General features: G+C 41.4%; 1 pseudogene; it reads left to right on the forward strand.

The window, feature by feature from the left end:
* Positions 1–732: 732 nt before the first annotated feature.
* LOC132536360 (small ribosomal subunit protein uS12-like) lies at positions 733–1,178 on the forward strand (annotated as a pseudogene).
* Positions 1,179–1,671: the final 493 nt, after the last annotated feature.

Below are 1,671 nucleotides of genomic sequence, written 5' to 3' on the forward strand. Positions count from 1 at the left end.
GGCAGGGATTCTAAAATGACACCCTGGTATTATGCCTTATGAAGAATCACTATCACAGAATTGAAGAGCCCCATTTTGTTGGCAGAACCACTTCTCCTAAAAGTGGTGAGAATTATTTTTAAAACAATGATTTAAAGTCTCTGGAGGACTGCGTGGTGGCTCACCGGGTAGAGCATGAATGTCATTTTATACGAGGACCTGGGTTCAAGCCTCCCATCCTCAGTTGTAAGGAGGAAGCTTCATGAGTAGAGGAATAGTGTTGTAATCCACCCCCTTTTTCTCTCTTAATCTCTCTCTCTCTTTCTCTGTCTCTTTCTCTCTTTCCCTTTCTGTTTCTCTCTGCCTCTCATCCTCTATCAGAAAGACAGAAAAAAAAAATGGCCATAAGAAATGGAGGAGTCATCAAGCAGGCACTTAATCCCAGCAATAACCCTGATGACATAAATCAATAAATCAATCACACATGCATAATACTCTGAGAATTGTCCTGTGTTATACAACGTATTTGAAACTATCTCTTTGGTGGGGGGCGAGAGGTGGTGATCCACCTACATACAGAGTGTACATGTGCAAAGGACCTGATTTCAAGTCCCTGGTACACACCTGCTGGGAGGAAGTTTCATGAGCAGTGGAGTAGTGCTTCATGTATCTCTTTCTTCCCTCCCTGTATATCTCCCTCTTTACTCTCAGTTTTTCCCTGTCTCTACCCAAAATAAATAAATATAATTTTAAATGAAAGAAAAGAAAATATCTGATTGTTTTGCTCAAGCCTGTAGCATCAGCACCACGGGCAAGTGTTACTGTCTTCACAGTGCCAGGATGCTCTATATTCACCAGTGAAATCAGAAGTAATATAATAAACAGTACAAGAAAATCCATCTTGGCAGCGCCAACCCTTTCAGAGGTACTTGCCATGCAAAGGATATTGTGCTGTCAGGAAGTGTGTTAAGTCCAGCTGATCAAGACTGGCAAAAATAACTTAAGAAATCATGGCCTTTGTACCCAGTAATGGTTGCTTGAATTTTATTGAGGCAAATGATGAATTTCTGGTTGTTGAATTTAGTCACAAAGGTCACACTATTGGTCACATTCCTGCTTTCTAATCCAATGTTGTCAAACTAGCCGGTGTCACTCTCTTGGCTTTCTGCAAAGGCGAGAAGGAAAGACCAAGATCCTAAGTTTTGATACTGAAAGCAAAAGAGTGATAAATTTTCACATGCCAGAAGAAAAAAAAAATCTGTTCACAAAAGCCTACTTTTAAAACTCAATAAAAACTATAGGAGTTGGGGACCAGGCAGTGGCATACTGGATTAAGTGCACATGTTACTGTGTGCAAGGACCCAGGTTCAAGCCCCTGGTACCTGCCTGCAGGGGAAAAGCTTCACAAGTGGTGAAGCAGGACTACAGTTCTTTCTCTGTCTTTCTCCCTCTCCCTCTCTCACCCTCTCCTTTCAATTTCTCTCTGTCTCTATCCAACAATAAAATAAATAAAAACATTAAAATAAAAACTAGAAGAGTTGACGACGTGTAAACCAAAGACCATATGCTTCTTCCCATCTCTCAGTTCAGTGATGGAGACACCACTCCAGATCATTGCTGTAAGAATGGAGGGTGAAGCCTAGGAAGTGGTGCAGTGGGTAAGACACTGGACTCTCAAATATAGGGTCTGGA

Source organism: Erinaceus europaeus, unplaced genomic scaffold (genome assembly GCF_950295315.1).
Source record: "Erinaceus europaeus unplaced genomic scaffold, mEriEur2.1 scaffold_614, whole genome shotgun sequence".
Taxonomy (NCBI): Eukaryota; Metazoa; Chordata; class Mammalia; order Eulipotyphla; family Erinaceidae; genus Erinaceus; species Erinaceus europaeus.